The sequence below is a fragment of the Ambystoma mexicanum genome, chromosome 7p (assembly GCF_040938575.1).
Source record: "Ambystoma mexicanum isolate Mex_15411 chromosome 7p, UKY_AmexF1_1, whole genome shotgun sequence".
Taxonomy (NCBI): Eukaryota; Metazoa; Chordata; class Amphibia; order Caudata; family Ambystomatidae; genus Ambystoma; species Ambystoma mexicanum.
In genome coordinates, this window is record NC_090939.1 from 71733934 (window position 1) to 71750952 (window position 17019).

Genomic DNA, 17019 nt, shown 5'->3' on the forward strand with positions numbered 1-17019 from the left:
CTCTTTTCCCAACATTGTGCGCAGATGGTCACCTCTTTGTAATGACGCACGCAAGGCACGTTGGAAGCGCCTCCCCTCTAATCTCTCTCCGAGAACAGTGCCAGAAGGCAGACTGTATTCGTTATGGCATTTCCCTTCCGGAGGACATGTAAAAATTCTATTCTTCGCCTACACTGTCACCGTCCATAGTGATCACTTATACTAAGAAAGACTAATGACTACCCCACTCATCGTCCAGGCAGGTTGGGTAAAGTGATATATCTGTTAGTCACATTTGTTTATAATGCAAATCTCCTATTGCTAAACCAGCGTACATAACCGTCTTACTTATACACTTTCACAAAATACAAAACATTACAAATCAATAATCATAAATGAGTCTACATCAATTTATTGTCAAAGGCACATTTAGAAAATTAAAAAGAGAAAAGAACGATATATAGATATCAATCAATAAGTGCATAATCAGCTGAGTCTAATCTTAAAAACATGATAGGGGTTAGAAAATACAATGAGAACTGGCTGGTATTGGTGCAGCCGTATTCTAGATATTAGACTTTAGGAATTAATAAGTCTTGTCTTGTGTCGACATGTTTCGGCCTTGTTGGAGATTGAGACACTATCTCTAGTGTCTTAACACCTGTGGTTTTTCGGCCTTCTTCAGGACAGACAATTTCTTTTATTCAAAATGGAAATCTCTTTCATATACCCCGGTCAATTTGAATAGTCTAAAAAAATACATATAAAAATATTGTAAGCAACAATAGTCTCAAATACCAATATAACATATATTGTCCAATGTAAGAGATTATTTGTGCCAATGTTAACAGGTTTGTACGCTATCTATCTCCTCTAATTCGAAAGTTCATGCAAAATGGAGAGAAACACATATTTAAAACACATCGTAACTAGCATTAAAGTCCCACTTTTGGGACACCAAGCACACAATATATATCACACTAGACCACAACTTACATCCTGAATGGACGTGAGAGAAACACGGCTACAAATAGCTGTGATAGTGTAGAACTTCTTATCACCGGGGGTGCATAGATCGCCTGTTCGTTTATTCACCCGACCCGACAATTAATGGGACCTACATTTGAGTGGAAAACAAATCTTATGTCACTTATTGTCTCCACGAGTCTGTATTATTTCAGACAAACTGTATATTTTTCATATTTGACTGCTTACTGATCTTGTTTTTAATTATTACCTCAATTTTTCATATATCTTATCACGGGATAACTACAAATAGACAACACAGAGAAATTGGAAAAAATGCCTCGCTTCAGTCGACTTAGTTGGTTCGGTTAACTCACCTCACTAGGGGTAAAATAGTTCTGCGAGCAATAAAATCTACTATGCGTTGAGACACTCAGGCGGTTCTGCCTATTTTCTTATCCAGTGTCAAAGTTTACAAAGAATCTTCAAAGCAACTCGAACAGTTGTTTGTCTGAAAAAGGAAACATCCATTTCCCCATTTTTTAAAAAAAAAATTAACACATATTATCGCATTCTAAATGTGTGGACCAAGAGCTAACAGACTCATTATACAACCCTTACCTGGAGCAGCTTAATACGTGGGTCAAACCGAAAGTATCCTCCCGTGAATGGTGTACTCACGTCTTGCAGCCAAAAGGACTATTTTATCTTGTACCGCTGAAATCAGGTGATCAATCACATGATCGCCTGATCAGGTGATCAGTCACATGATCACCTGATACTCAGGCTGTGAGTGTGTCTTAAAGGGACCGCTTACTTATATGAAGTACAGTAATTAACCAGCGTCAAAGTAAACCTCAGAAAAGGCCAATCAAGAGCGCATTGGTGTAAATTTACGGAGGCGCCAATCAAGAGCGCATTGATGTTAATTTACGGAGGCGCCTAAGTGGAGGGTACATGTTTATAAATACTCCAAATCTCCAATGAGTACAAGTGAAAAAGTTTTCTAAAAACTGGAATACAAGATGTATCCACTATCTGGTAAGCTCTTATCTCAGAGAGATCAGTGTATTCCATTCTACCGCACTATTTAACCCTTTTTTGGCAGTGTTAAGGGAATAAATCCAACGTTGTTCACTTAGACTTAAGAGTGTTTCTCTATTACCCCCTCTTTCTGTTGCTGGAATACTTTGCAGTACAAACCAAAAAAGGTCTGTATGTTTGTGTTTCTGCTGTTCGTAATGCGCAACTAGCGGTTTGTTGGCGACTTTGTTTTTTAAACAAGATTTGTGTTCACTTATGCGTTGTTTAATGCATCTTTTTGTTTTCCCTATATAGATCAGGTTGCATGGGCATTTGATACCATAGATTACCCAAGCTGAATTGCAGTTAGAAAAATTGCGGAAGACCCAGTCTTTTCCATATAGGTCAATGGATTTTATATTGCCTGTAAGGGGACATGCACTGCATCTACCGCATTTAAAATGTCCGATGACTGGTGGTAGATGCCACAGGTTCGTTTGATTAGATCTCGTCTCTTTTTTCGGATAAGTATGTACCACTAAATCTCTTATGTTTTTTTGTCTTTTAAAGGCAAACCGCGGGACAGTTGTTTCAAAATCTGGGGTTAGTAAAATATGCCAGTTTTTTTTAATACTTTTCCTAAGTTTGTTACTGATAGGGCTAAATGTCGTCACACATGTAAGTTTGTCTTCCTTTACTTTAGGTTCTGGATGTAGACATCTGTCTCTATTTGAGTGCCTAGCGCGTTTGAAAGCAGAGTGCACTATTTTATTTGGATAACCTCTAGCTTTAAGTCTAGTCTTAAGGTCCTTTCCTTCTTTTACATAATCTACAATGTCTGAACAGTTTCTTCGAATGCGGAGAAACTGTCCTATTGGGAGATTTTCTCGCAGAGCCAAGGGGTGGAAACTGTTGAATTGAAGGAGGGTGTTTCTATCGATAGATTTGCGAAACAAACTGGTGGATAATCTACCACTGTTAGATTTCCGGATGAGTAGGTCGAGAAACGGGATTTCGAAAGGATCCCATGACATAGTAAATTTAATGAACTCACTCTGGTTATTTAACCATCTAAAAAAGTCCTGTAAAGCCGGAGCATCACCCTTCCACACCATCAAAACATCATCTATATAACGATACCATTGTCCTATTTGCTTTTTGAATGGATTGTTGGCATCGTATATAAATGTATTTTCGTAATAATCCATGTAAAGGTTGGCCAAATCAGGGGCAAATGTTGCACCCATGCTTGTACCGTGGATCTGGCGAAAGAACACGCTGTCGCACAGAAAGAAATTTTCCGTGAGTGCTAAACGAATGCACTCTAGAATAAACGCTGTGGGGACTTGCTCCAGTGTTGATGTCCGTTTGTTCAAAAACCTTTCCATAATTCTTAAGCACTCGTCTTGGGGTATACTTGTGTATAAGGCTGTGACGTCTAATGTCACCAAAATCGAGTTTTCTTGACTAGGAAGTTCATTAATGATGTTGATCATACTTGTTGTGTCTTTCACAAAAGACTTCATGGTTTTGACAAAAGGTCTGAGAAACCAATCCGAGTAAATCGAGAGGGGCTCCAGAATAGAATTGATGGCAGACACGATAGGTCTGCCAGGTGGGGAGACAGGGTTTTTATGAATTTTAGGTAACAAATAGAAAGCAGGGATTGTGGGATTGTTTTTAACCAGAAAACAATGTTCTTCTGCATCAATCCAGCTTTCGGTCAAGGCATGGTCCATCAGACTTTTTATCTCTTCTTTGAGCCGGGATGTGGGATCTCTATCTAACATCCTATAGAAATCCCGATTCTGGAGGTGGAGATCGATTTCCCTACTATATAGTGATCTATCCCATAGGACAATTCCCCCTCCTTTATCAGCTGGTTTTATATGAAAAGACTGATTTTGCTGTAAAGATCTTAAAGCCTTTCTTTCTTCTCGACTCATGTTGTCTTTGTAATGATTTTCAGATGATACAAGTTTTTTACTTTCGTTTATGATCTTATTTTCGAAAGCTACCATGGCCGGAGATACCATGTTATTTAAGGGAGTGAAAGTGGAAGGTGGTTTTAGACCTGTAATACTTTTTTCTTTATTAGATATTGGAGACTCTCTAAAAAAATATTTAAGGCGAATCGCCCGAAAGAATTTTTGCAACTCGATTTGTGTTTCGAAATCTTTGGCCTTACTAGAAGGTACAAAACTCAGGCCTTTTTTCAGTACTTGTATTTCAGAGGCGGTTAGGACATGGTTTGACAGATTGAAAATGGGAATTACCAAGTTTGTGGTGGCCCCCTCCAATTGCGTGTTTGCATTCTGGGTGGGCCCTGGTTCCAAATACGCGGGTTCCTCCCTCGGCCCCTCTGAAAATGGGGTTGATTGTTGGGATTTTCGGCTGAGTTAGTGCTGTCCGAGTCACTACTTGTCGTATTGGAAGTGTTGGAGAAAGAGACATATTTATTTCTCTGTCGATTTCTGTTTCTCCCTTTGTTCTGTTGTAATTTATTTTGATCTTCGTAGTAGGACTCAACTAAATACGGATACGTAGTGGTCTCTTTATACATTTCCGCATCTTTCTTATATTTCCAGATCTTTTTATCTAATGTAAATTTTTTAAATTTTGCAATTTCTTCGTCTATTTTTTCCAATTTCTCTTTAATGTCCTTTATGAGTTGATCTCCTTTCAGTTTGATTTCTAGAGTTTCAATCTCGGCTTTTTGTATGACTGCCTCTTCTGCAGCCGTATCAATTATCAGAATCAGGAAATCTCTTGAGCATTTATTCCCCACTGCGCTGAAGCTACCTTTAAACTTTGGATTGTTTGTAAAAACACAAGGAATGTTTTTAATTTGCAGCCCTTCTGGGATTATCCCTGCTTTCAGATATGCCAGCATCATCTGGCCATGTGATTCTGTACGTATTAGCTTTTTCTTTTTTTGGGTTAGTAGATCAAAATCATCAGTTTGTATAGGGGCAGGGGTCCCTACAGGATTGACTGCAACAATAGTTGGGAGGCCCATCAATCTCTGATAGTGTTCCTCCGAAAAGGAAAGTGTGTTTACACTTTCCATTATGTAGTTTACGAATACTCGTAGCACAATAAAATTGTACCTTCCAGCCACGGGCTGTCCAAATTAAATAATTAAATCAGGTAATCTCCCTTAGTTTTTGTTAATGGGGGGTCATAGTCTCGGCACGGGAGAACAAGGCACAGAGCACTTATACTAAGAAAGACTAATGACTACCCCACTCATCGTCCAGGCAGGTTGGGTAAAGTGATATATCTGTTAGTCACATTTGTTTATAATGCAAATCTCCTATTGCTAAACCAGCGTACATAACCGTCTTACTTATACACTTTCACAAAATACAAAACATTACAAATCAATAATCATAAATGAGTCTACATCAATTTATTGTCAAAGGCACATTTAGAAAATTAAAAAGAGAAAAGAACGATATATAGATATCAATCAATAAGTGCATAATCAGCTGAGTCTAATCTTAAAAACATGATAGGGGTTAGAAAATACAATGAGAACTGGCTGGTATTGGTGCAGCCGTATTCCATAGTCCATAGTGATGTCATCATTCCTGGGTGCACTTTGTGTGCAGAGCAGTCGGTTTCTAACGGCTTCTTCCTACATCAAAGACCCAGCGGCCACAGCCCATGCATTACTCCAGATAATTCTTTTTACAATTTCGCTTTTCCACATTATATTATTGAAATAGTAATTCTCTTCAGTCCAGGCACCTCCGGACTTGCCACACCACAGGTGCCTCTCAGTTCACCCCATGTATGTCAGAGTGATGCTGGGATGTCCATTCCTCAGAGGTTGCCAACAGCTATATGAACCCCATATGCACCTCTTTTGTCTCTCCAAACATCCTGGTGTCCTCCCAAATGCCTGGTGTTTCGTTCATAAAGAAGACTGCTTATGCGTTGCTGGAACAGGTACCAGAGTTTATTGACACAGCAAAAACAAGAGTTCAGGTTCAGTATTGTCCATGACGACCCCCCAGCCATGGGCACTCCATCAACTGACTCTCACTGGAATTAGAATTCCTTTCCCACCAAGTTCCACATTCTGCTATTCAACACACATACCTGTAACCTAGTAACTATATACATAGCAACCCAGGGGCAGTGGGTTGCTCAACTATATATACTAGAGTTGGACCGTGCATCCAACCGCAGGCACCTCTAACATGTACGAGCAAGGCAAGCCACACGACGAGATGTATAATCAAGCCCAGCAATTCAAGAGAAGGAGGAAGGCGGCGAGAATCGAGAGGGTGACAAGGAGAGAAGCGACCTTGCCCTTTCTGACCCAAACCTGCGAAACTGTCAAGGAAGAAAACGTAAGCCCAAGAACAATAGCTATACAGTCTTGCAGCAGATGTCAACGGTACACAGGGCATGTCTATGTCGATAAGCAGGAGCGAGAGAGACGCCTGATACTGTGGTACTGTCCTTGACTCCAGATACCAAAGAAGCAAAGAGGTTAATCACAGCTGGTTAGTCGAGGCGAGAGCCGATAATCAAATGAGCTGTGCTGAATGAAAGTCGCAAAGTGTCATATTGAGAAAAGTTCAAAGAACTGTAAAACTGTTAACCGAAGACCAGCTGCAGAGGGGACTGGCACCATGTGGGTGCTTTCTCGAGAAACTCTGGTTGATCCCATATTGATTGAAACTAGTGATACCCAAAGGCCGTAGAAGAGCCGCCAAGACAGGTCAAAGTGGTCATACAGGAGGTCTAGCAAAATCGCTGCACAGTCAAATGTCTTTGACCGACAAACTGTTTAGAAAGCAAGGGAAGTGAATCCCTCATCAAGAGAAAGTAAAGGAAATGAAACCCGGCAATCGTTGACAGGAAAAGGAATTGCAAAGTGGCAGGAGTGAACCCGACAGAGGGTTGCCAATAAAGAGGGACGAAGTCTTAAGACTCAAGAAACAGCATGTTGATAAAAGTGAACCCAGCAGAGGGAGGCTGAGAATCGAGAGGGTCAGTGTCAGTACTCACTAAGGGGATAACACTAAAATTAGTTACAGGATGTGCGCTGCTGGACCAAAGAGGTCCGAGTCTCCTCAAATGAGGGTGACCTTTCTATTGATATGTCTCTTTGTTTATGTATCTATGAACAGAGGTTTAAATCAACTGAAAGAGCAAAGGAAAAAACACCACCAGGTGTGCTAGGCTGTAAAAGAAGGGCAGGTCTTAGTGTCGATTTGCAGATTGACAGACCAATTAAACAAGGGTGAACAACAACACTCACCTTATTATTCAATGCACTTGGGCTTCAACTGTCGTCTGAGGATGTAAAAACAAAAGCTCTGTTCTCACTATGGAATAGGAAAGGTATAAATCTAAGTTATTATTAATATTGTCTTTATTGTTTTGGTTTATATAAACCTTTACAATTATACAGAAGAAAAACAAATTTTACAAGTATTGACAGAAATTCCTTAATTCACATAATAACATCACTAATAGAATAAAACCCTAAAGGAATAAATACTCCTAAAGAGAAGATATTTGAACAAAATTCTTAAAAGGTAAACCATTATCTTTACATTAAAGAGCACTGGCCAATACACATGTTGAGATAGGTTTGAACGAGATCTACTGGCACAATAAACAATTCATTTCAGCAGGACCATCTTGCATCAGTTATCCAATTGGGATATTTATACAACTAGTATAAACAAAAAAAAGAGTGTATCTCTTGCTGGCAACGTACACTGTCCTTTCATCAACCAACAGTATTGAGCAACTGCAGCCCTCTTGTATATCATTCCAGTGCACAAATATTATATAAAAATGTGATCACTTTGAATTTCAGAGCAATAGAGTTTCCATGTAGCATTTCATTCCATAATTTATCCCGATCAACATTAGATGTATCCGTTACAAATTTTGAGAAGCATTCAAATATTTGAAGTGCTAGCTTGGGCCAAATCAATAGTAGATGCAACAGGGATTCCTTTACATCCGTAAGATTACAAAATCTACAACCAACCTTCCCTAACAGGTTTAAACCATGGCTTGTCAAGACCTCATTCGAATTCAACACATTAAACCTGAAGTGCATCATTCTGTTCCTAAACATCCTAGAGGGATATTTTGCTAAATAGTTTTCTGGTTTCGGGAACCATTTCCAGTATGAAATTACTTGTGAGTATAACTTTGAATTCAGCAGTACGACGTTGTTTTCCAGCCAGTCGTAAGCTTTAACAGTTTCTTTGACTTTACCGAAATTTCTAAGAAGGGTCACATTTGACAAGCCAACTTTCATCAAAATTTGTTCGCAATCCCTTATAAGCGCAGACATGAAGTTTCCCTCTTCCACAACTTTCAAAAGCCAATATATTGAATCTTTATCTGCTGTCATACATTTACGGAGCAAGGCTAGTTTTTTTGTGTACATAATGCAGGAAATGGAATTTAGGCCTAATTCATATATAATCATATTTGTTACCTGATACATTTTCTAAAAGAGTATTTCTGAAGAAAGGTTTTCTTACCTAATTAATTAATGAGAGGACAATAACTGAAGGTAAAGGCACAGAAGTTAATCCAAGATAATCCACAAGGAAAACAGAAACGAAAGGGAAAAAAAAACTTAGACAGGTTAGTAGGGACCTATACCCTGGGTGGCACGAGGACGCACTAACGACGGTATGGTGCACAGTGATTGCCAGTTCAGTGCACTTAGTAATATCCCAAGGTACAATGGACAGATTCTAATACTAAGTTTCAGATAGTACCAAAGCAGCTAAACAAAGGGACAATCCAAAGGCAATCCAAAAGCAAGGCAGAAAAGATTGTATACCGTGATATCAGCAGAACCAGACAGAATCGAGAGGCAGAGGCAGTCCGTGATGAGGAAACAGGATCAAAGGACAGAACTTGATTTTTCAACAGAGTACAAAAGCAGGGGTACTAACTTCAATCAGAAGCGTTCGTACTGCCGTCCAGGAGTTCTTTATGGAGCCGGAGTGAACAGGCTTGACGTGATGACATTGTGCTGGTGGTCATGTGACCGTATTGATTCCTAGTCCGTGCAAGGGGAACAGTACTGTTGCAGAGCAACGTTTCTGTGCCTTGCGTCCTCCCAGTCGCCATGGCAATTTCCAATTCCGGAAGAAGGGGTGTAGGGTTCCAGAACAGGAAAAGCGGGCTGAGCACCTGTGCTGTGGTGAGATCGTGACAGCCCGGAAGAGGGTGAATCAAGGGGTGAAGAATCATTTGTTTGATATTTTATTGACCCTCAAAGGCGAGAGACATTTGTTGAAAAGAGACTTGGCTGTCAAGGCTTCTGAGAAGATGAAACCGGAACTGTCATCTCGTGCTTGGTAAAGCTCGGGAAGTGTGCTGTGCTCAGAAGCCCCACCTCATCCCATGGTAAAAACGTGGGCATGGGAGACCCCTGGCAAACTTGCATCCTGACTTATTATTTATAAACACTTCTTTCTTTCTTGAAAACCCGAAAACCCTATCCCACTCTTTCGATATTTAGTTGTAAGGATCTGGCAATAGTTTGTTTTAGCACAGGCCCTTTATTTGGCAAGACGCCACAAGTACTGCCTTATTTTTCATTTGATGGCCGAAGCTTGCTCCCATCTTGCATACAGTTTAATAAACACGCTTGAACTGTGATCACTTGTGTCTGTCTTTACTTTTGCCACCATGGGTTCCTTACAGGTCTCTCTCCTTCTCCTTCTCCTTTGGGACCATCTGCCTTGGTCTCCCTTCTACTGTCTCCTGCCTTGCTGTCAGGAATAAGGATGGGTGTGGGAAGTATGGACCAAGAAAAAGGCAAAGTTAAGGAAAAATGCAGTAAGACTACATTTCCCAGCAGCGCTTTGGGAGATTGAGTAGTCTTTGTGCCGTGCGCACGTGTGGCCAGGTGATCCTAATGAACAACGGTTTATCTAGGGGCCTACGGCGCACGGCAGGTGTGGCTTATTTTGTATCCGTATGCTGTGTAGGAGGGTGAGAAGCGGCTCGCTAATGAACAGCGAATGGATGCGGAAGCGGCGGGCGTGATCAGGAGGAGCAGCGAAGGAGAACAAAGCGGCGATTACGGGCGTCATTCTTCTATGTCTGGGTAGGCGCTGGAGCCTCCCGGACCACAGATAAGTGCAGGCAGGGTTCTGAAAGGGACGCATATGAGACGCACATGTCACGCTGAATTCAGATGTGGTTGGGGAAGCTAAAACCAGTGCATTAGCTCTTCGATGCATGGAGGGGCTGCCTCTGGGGAAAAATGAACTTATTTGAGACACACATGTCACGCTGATTTCAGATGTGGTTGGAGGAGCTAAAACCAGCGCATTAGCCCTTCGATGCATGGAGGGGCTGCCTTTGGGAAAAATGAACTTGTTGTATGTTATTATGGACCCGAAGGTGCATTAAGGGAGGTTCGGAGAGGCCTCAGTTTCTTTGATTTCCACATGCTAATCACAGGAGTCATTATGGGGAAAAACTCATGTGTGAAGAAGGCAAAGAGCCAACCTTTGTGTTTCATGTTTATTCTAATTTCATGTTCCTTGTGTGTCAGTGTTGCTTACACCAGCCCAGGGGGCCATGTGTCATGTTTCTTCATAGTGGGAGCATTTCCCATTGTACGTTTCATTTTGTGTGCTATGTATTCTGTGTGAGATACGTGTATTAAGGTGTCCTAACAATGCATGTTGTGTAGTCCACGAGGAGTACTAGGAATATGTGTATCAAGGTATGCCAAGGTATAGGCTATGTTATATGGATAAACATACCATTTTTATCCATATAAACCTGTACTGCCATGATAGAGTTGGCCTTGAGGTTGGATCACAGAATGAATGAGAGGAAGGGCAATAAAAAGAGAGCAGAAGCAGCCCCATTTGTACGAATGGATAGGAGCAGAGGAGGACCGACAAGTGAAGGGGAACCAATGCAGATTGGGAGTGTGAGGGGACCGTTTTCAGTGGCAGAAAGAGAGCAACGCAAGATGAATAAGTTGTGTCTGTATTGTGGGCAAGCAGGGCACTTAATACAAACATGCCCCAATACCCCTCAGAATGGTGGGGGAGGAGAGAAGAGTACGAAAGAAGTGGGAAAAGAGTTGGGCCGGCCTTAGGGGGAACACAGGTGACAGGCCCGAATGAAGTAGGTTTCCCCAGATGGATTGCGAACACAGTGGGGGGTAAAACTCAGCATTTATACATTCTGGTGACGTTGTGCTTTGCTTTGACGAAACAGGAGGTGATGGCAATGGTGGAATCAGTGGCTACAGGCAATTTTGTGGATCTTACCCTTGTGGCCCAATTAGGATTACCATTAGTGGATAAGCAAAAAGTTGAAGGAGTACAGTCAGTAGACGGTTCACCATTGGTATCAGGACCCATATGGAAGCAGACTCATAATTTGGAAATGATTTGTGTAGGTAGTCATCGAGAGGACATTACTTTTGATCTGATAGCAGCACCTCAGTTTGGTCTTATTTTGGGAATGCCGTGGTTGAAAATACATAATCCCCGGATTGATTGGGAAAAGCAGGTAGTATGGTTCGAGGAGGAGAGGTGTCAGGAACACATATTACCGGAGGTAGGTCTCGCGGCATTGTTACTCAAGAAGGGGGCAGTGGAACAAGTGGAACAGGTGGTGGGAGCAGTAGGGGAAGGAATTCCAGCACCATACAGGGAATTTGCTAGAGTGTTTGACAAAAGATTGGCTGAGCAGTTACCCCCTCATCGGACTTACGATTGTGTGCTTGAACTTGAAGAGGGAGCCAAATTACCATGCAGTAGAATGTATGCCCTCACGGAAAAGGAAAATAAGCATTTGCGAGAGTATCTAGATGAGATGTTGGCTAAGGGATTTATTAGGCACTCTACTTCCTCTGTTTCATCACCACTGTTTTTTGTTCCCAAGAAAGAAGGGACATTACGCACATGCATTGACTATCGTGCATTACACAAGGTCACCATAAAGAACAGATTTCCATTACCCTTGATTTCGGTCCTTTTAGATCAGGTGAGGGCAGCAAGGTGTATACTAAGTTGGATTTGAGGGGTGCTTACCACCTTATACGAGTAAAAGAGGGGGATGAAAGGAAAACTGCATTCAGGACAAAATTTGGATTGTTTGAGTATCTCGTGATGCCTTTTGGTTTGTTTAATGCCCCTGCAGCCTTTCAGTTTTTTATGCAAGAGGTATTGCAGGAATTCATTGATGTGTTTGTCATCGTCTACATTGATGATATTTTGATTTATTCAGATTCCCCAGAACAACATGTAAAGCATGTTAGAGAGGTGTTGAAGAGATTAAAGGAGTATCAATTGTGTGTTAAATTGGAGAAGTGTGCTTTCCATGTGACGCAAGTGGAGTTTTTGGGATTCATATTGACTAACGCAGGGATTGTGATGGATCCAAAAAAGGTTCAGGCAGTGATGGACTGGCCGTCTTCTCAGTGTATCAAAGACATACAATCTTTCTTGGGGTTTGCCAATTTCTATAGGCGCTTTATCAGCAATTTCTCTACAATTGTCACCCCTATCACACAGTTGCTAAAGAAGGCGGTACGATTTACCTGGAGTGTCGAGGCAGAGAAAGCATTTCAGGAGTTAAAAATAGCCTTCACTACTGCCCCGGTGTTAAAACATCCTAATACAGACCAAGCGTTTCAAGTAGAAACGGATGCAAGTAATGTGGCGGTGGGAGCGATTTTATCGCAGAAGGATGAGAAGGGAATATGGCATTCAGTGGCATTTTACTCCAGAAAGTTGTCTGGATGTGAACAGAATTATTCTATCACCGACAAAGAATTGTTGGCCATTCGGTTAGCATTTTTAGAGTGGAGACATTATCTGCTAGGAGCAAGGCATCAAGTGGTAGTGGTAACTGATCACAAAAACCTGTATTTCAAGACGGCGCAATCACTTAGTCCTAGACAACTACGTTGGTCACAGTATTTCAACGAATTTGATTTTGTAGTGACATTCCGACCAGATAGCAAGAATGGAAAGGCGGATGCTTTATCCAGGCAACACAATTTAGACAGTGCCGTAGGTGAAGTAAAGGCTATCATTTCACCCGAAAGAATTATTGGTGCTGTCACTAAGCAGGTTATTGAGTTGGTCAAAAAAGCTTTTCCCTCCCAACAATTGAGGGAGTGGCGGAAAAGTCATCCATCACGAACAGTACGAGAAGGGCTGCCTTATCATCAGGGTAGATTGTATTTGCCAACCAAGGAATTACAGGATGAAGCCCTGTACTGGTGCCACAAGTCGCCATTAGCAGGACATGCAGGTCTGAGGAAAATGTAAATAATGCTGGAGAAATATTTCTGGTGGCCCACCTTAAGACAAGATATGGAAATGTATGTGGGGTTGTGTGAAAATTGTGCACGTAACTAAGCAGAGCATGTGAAGAAGAGGGGGTTGTTACAACCTTTACCCACCCCTGTTAAACCATGGACTCATATTTCGATGGATTTTATCACAGAGTTGCCACCTGATAAGCAATTTGACACCATTTGGGTAGTGGTGGACTTCTTGTCGAAACAAGCCCACTTTGTTCCTTGTGTGGGGATTCCGGGGGCAGGAAAGTTGGCAGAATTGTTCTTACAACATGTGGTACGGTTGCATGGGTTGCCAAAAGTCTTGTGTCAGACAGGGGCTCGCAATTCACCTCCAGATTTTGGCGTGCTTTTTGTCAGATGCTGGGAATCAACTGTGCGCTCTCTTCCAGTTATCACCCTCAAACAGATGGCCAGACAGAGCGAGTGAATCAAACACTTGAGCAATATTTATGTGGATATTTGGGTGACGGCAGATATTCATGGGTGCAGGCATTATGGTTGGCAGAGTTTACCTACAACAACACCTCTCACCCTTCCCTGGGAATGGCACCCAATGAATGCCTATATGGCCACAAACAAAATATGATCCCGGAACATTTGCCAGAAGTAGAACACATGCCAGTGTTACAGGAGCGAAAACAGTTGCTTCTTGAGGTCAGACAAAGGGCATGGGCAAATTTGGAACGAGCCAAAAAACAGTATAAAGTCCAAGCTGATAAGCAACGCCAGGAAGGTCCTAAGTATGAAGTGGGGGACAGAGTGTGGTTATCAACGCAAAATGTATCCTTGATAGGTCCATGAAAATGTTTACCTCGCTTCATTGGGCCGTATGAGATTATTAAAGGAGTGTCTACAACTGCTATGAAATTGCGTTTACCTAAAACGTTACCTATCCACCCAGTATTCCATGTGTCTTTACTTAAACCGACAGCTCCTGGGATGATCCCGAAGAGGCCTCCAGCGATCATGAAAGAAGGTCAGATGGAGTATGAAGTTAAAGGTATTCGGGACTCCAAGAGAAGGAATCAACAACTATGGTATTTGATTCAATGAAGGGCTATGGACCTAAAGATTGTTCTTGGGAACCAGCGGAGGCGGTGCATGCCCCGAGGTTGGTCAGACAGTTTCATCTGCGACATCCGGGTAAACCAGGTCTTGGGAAGGGCCCTGGGAGAGGAGGTAATGTCAGGAATAAGGGTGGGCGCGGGAAGTATGGACCAAGAAAAAGGTAAAATTAAGGAAAAATGCAGTAAAACTACATTTCCCAGCAGCACTTGGGAGATTGAGTAGTCTTTGTGCTGTGCGTGCGTTTGGCCAGGTGATCCTAACGAACAGCGGTTTATCTAGGGGCCTACGGCGCACGGCAGGTGTGGCTTATTTTGTATCCGTATGCTGTGTAGGAGGAAGAGAAGCTGCTCGCTGATGAACAGCGAATGGACGTGGAAGCGGCGGGCGTGATCAGGAGGAGCAGCGAAGGAGAACGAAGCAGCGATTACGGGCGTCATTCTTCTATGTCCGGGTAGGCGCTGGAGCCTCCCGGACCACAGATAAGTGCAGCCAGGGTTCTGAAAGGGACGCATATGAGACGCACATGTCACACTGATTTCAGATGTGGTTGGGGAAGCTTAAACCAGTGCATTAGCTCTTCGATGCATGGAGGGGCTGCCTTTGGGAAAAATGAACTTGTTGTATGTTATTATGGACCCGAAGGTGCATTAAGGGAGGTTCGGAGAGACCTCAGTTTCTTTGATTTCCACATGCTAATCACAGGAGTCATTTTGGGGAAAAACTCATGTGTGAAGTAGGCAAAGAGCCAACCTTTGTGTTTCATGTTTATTCTAATTTCATGTTCCTTGTGTTTCAGTGTTGCTTACGCCAGCCCAGGGGGCCATATGTCATGTTTCTTCATAGTGGGAGCATTTCCCATTGTATGTTTCATTTTGTGTGCTATGCATTCTGTGTGAGGTACATGTATTAAGGTGTCCTAACAATGCATGTTGTGTAGTCCACGAGGAGTACTAGGATTATGTGTATCAAGTATGCCAAGGTATAGGCTATGTTATATGGATAAACATACCATGTGTGGTGTTATAAGGTACTAGTTAGTGTAAGGGTTTTTTCCTGTTGCTTCCCCAGTTCCATCCAAACTAGGTTCTCCCTCTATCCGGTGTTCCTAACCTCCCCTTCCCTGTCCCCACAACCTCTCCCTAACCCTCTTCCCCTCACTGGCTGCCACGTGGTATCCTGTTTATTATATATCAGGTACCTGTGCCAACCACGGTGGGAGGTCGACTTCATTCGGCTTCTGTGGTTCGGGGGAAGAGTGTCGACCTCTCTTCCCCCATGTTTATTGGTGTCATGACACTTGCCTTGATTCCCCATCTACTGCCTCCAGCCATTGTTTTCATGCCTTCTTATCCAGTTCTCCTGGCAGTCATTTTACACTTCCTGGACTGGCTTTTTGGTGTTACCCAACATCTGTTGCACCAGCTTTACCAGCTTTCCCAGCCAGCGCTCTGCGTTGTCCTCACGCCACATAAATCTGGGAACAGCTGCCTCGTGGTGTTGGGAGTAGGCCCCTGGGTGCCTGTTCTGTCTTTCCAGGTCCAGGGGGGGACTCAGGGGTCATACTGGCCACAAGTTGGAAGACTGGAGAACAAAAGAAGACCCAGAAAACGAAACACCCCCACCACAGACCTGGATCAACTGTGACCAGGTACTTGACAGATTGAGGTGCCAGGAAACCACCGGAAACATGGAAGCCGTCCTAGAATTATGGAACAAACTACAGGCCCTGAAACTGGAAGTTGAAACCCTGAAACAAGAAAACGCTTTATAGCATGACGCACTGCACAGGGACCCGGCGGCAGCATCTGCTGAGAATACGGTGGCCCACATCTCCGCCCCGAAATATGATGGCGACCCATGCAAATTGATGGAATTCTGCAATCACTGTAAAATCCAATTCCGGTTCTGTCCACAACATTTCCAACATGATAAAGCCAAGATCGGTTTCATCCTGTGCAACCTAACCGGTACTGCTTTAGCGTGGGCTGCTCCTTACATCTCTGCCAATAGCCCCATACTGGAAGAACGGAGAATTTGGAAAGGCATTCTTGGCGGTGTTATAGTTCCCTAATTTGGCTGCCAGAGCCCAGAATCAGCTCCTTGATCTAAAACAGGGACATCCGGACCTTGTCTCTTATTTAAGTCGTTTTCATCAACTCGCTGCAGATTCACAGTAACCTGAAGTCACCCAAAGGACGCTCTTCCTTAGAGGCCTGCGCGAAGAGTACAAGAATGAATTAGCCCATACCACTGAGCCTGATACTCCACAAAGGCCTCATTGACCACATGATACGGATCGACCACCATCCGGCGGAGCAGCGAAGGGAACGAAGGAGAGCGGGTACCGACCCATCTCGATCGGTTCCTACGACTACGTTGCCATAACAGCCGGTCACGAACCCACTGATGAGCCTATGAAATTGGGTACCTTGCGTGGGCCCCTTTCTGAAGCCGAAAAGAAAAGACGAAGACAACTTCGCTTATGTCTTCATTGTGGAGGCAGTGGGCATTTATTTGAGTCTCTTCCCCTTCGACCAACTAAGCAAGCGGGAAACTAAAGGGCTTGTTGCAAGAGCAGAAGGGAACAACAAGCTCATCCCGACCAGGTTTCAGCCTTCTGAACCCATCAGTAAACC

General features: G+C 42.9%; 1 long non-coding RNA gene across 1 annotated transcript in view; it reads right to left on the minus strand.

The window, feature by feature from the left end:
* Positions 1–375: 375 nt before the first annotated feature.
* Positions 376–17019, minus strand: part of LOC138525702 (uncharacterized) — a 103067-nt gene continuing 86423 nt past the window's right edge. Inside the window, exons 2-3 of the long non-coding RNA XR_011283411.1 lie at positions 7247–7313; positions 376–728 (exon numbers count right to left, since the gene is read on the minus strand). This is a non-coding gene — a long non-coding RNA (uncharacterized lncRNA). The remainder of the gene's footprint in view (positions 729–7246; positions 7314–17019) is intronic.